A 1,606-nucleotide genomic window follows, 5' to 3' on the forward strand; every position below is an offset into this window, starting at 1 on the left:
CATTTCCAGTAATGTTCCTTAAGGCCTTCAGAGTATTCAGTTTCATTCAATAACTAAAAAAAGTTTCAAATATTCCGAAGCTCTTGTTGACTCTGTTCTTCAGATCATCCGAAACTTTTCAGATGTTTTCGTCAAGCTTTTTCACAGCTTTCGAAGATTTTCAGAACTTGTCGTTCATTGCTTCAAAAAGTTTCAGAACTTTTTAGGAGTAGTAAAGGGGAAGGAGAATCATTTGTTTATTGATTCAGAAGTTTGGGAGCTGCTCGAGGCCTGAGGTGTGTTGACTCCCAAGACAAAGGTGAAGCCTCATCCACCAGCCTCCCCGCGTGTACGAATCACGATTAAAACCATTTTTCTGGTGTTGAGGTTATATACTTAACGCCCGGGGACCCACAAGGACTCCCCTGCCGTGTTTACCCCGCCTCTCTTCACACCAAACTGTTTCATATCAAAGGAGACATTGTTCGACACCCACTACCCGCGGCCGCCACAGCCAGCCTTACCTTAGAGCGCTTGCTTTCTTTTGTTGACGGGGCCCTGTCACACGTGGTGGCCAGGACAGGTGGTGGCTAGGACAGGTGGTGGCTAGGACAGGTGGTGGCTAGGACACAGGACGCCACCTGTCCTAGGACAGGACAGGTGGCGTCCTCCGTGTAGTGTAGCGGAGCCATTATGTCGGGCGTGAGCTGTGTGGAGCCTCGGGTGTTTGTCAGTAATTTGCATAGAATAACACGGCAGTGGAAAAATACAGAACCAACACTAAATTATACGGTCGGCTAGAAGGGTTTGTTGAGTGCTTATGAGTATAACCATCATACCTAGGCTTTGTTCCCGCTCCTCGCTTCATGCTGGGGTCAGCCGGGGGTCAGCCAGCCCCCACATCCTGGGGTCAGCCAGCCAGTACATCCTGGGGTCAGCCAGCCCGCACATCCTGGGGTCAGCCAGCCCGCACATCCTGGGGTCAGCCAGCCCGCACATCCTGGGGTCAGCCAGCCCGCACATCCTGGGGTCAGCCAGCCCGCACATCCTGGGGTCAGCCAGCCCGCACATCCTGGGGTCAGTGACCCCAATTCACCCATTCAAGGGTTCTCCTAAATTTAACTACAAAATCATCAATTGTTCATTGAGCAGTCAGTCGGGTCACTCGTTAAGGATTATCAGGGGTCATCCTGGACCTGTCAGGGGTCATCCTACACCTGTCAGGGGTCATCCTACACCTGTCAGGGGTCATCCTACACCTGTCAGGGGTCATCCTGGACCTGTCAGAGGTCATCCTGCACCTGTCAGGGGTCATCCTGCACCTGTCAGAGGTCATCCTGCACCTGTCAGGGGTCATCCTGGACCTGTCAGAGGTCATCCTGCACCTGTCAGGGGTCACTTAGAGTCCTGAAGATCTCATTCAGTCACCAAGTTTCACTTAAGGATCATTCAAAAAGTGTCCTGGATCCTTTCACTCTTATCTACACAGGCAGAGAGAGAGAGAGAGAGAGAGAGAGAGAGGGAGAGAGGGAGAGAGAGAGAGAGAGAGAAAGAGAGAGAGAGAGAGAGAGAGAGAGAGAGAGAGAGAGAGAGAGAGAGAGAGAGAGAGAGAGAGAGAGAGAGAGAG

This window comes from Procambarus clarkii, chromosome 63, assembly GCF_040958095.1.
Source record: "Procambarus clarkii isolate CNS0578487 chromosome 63, FALCON_Pclarkii_2.0, whole genome shotgun sequence".
Lineage (NCBI taxonomy): Eukaryota > Metazoa > Arthropoda > Malacostraca > Decapoda > Cambaridae > Procambarus > Procambarus clarkii.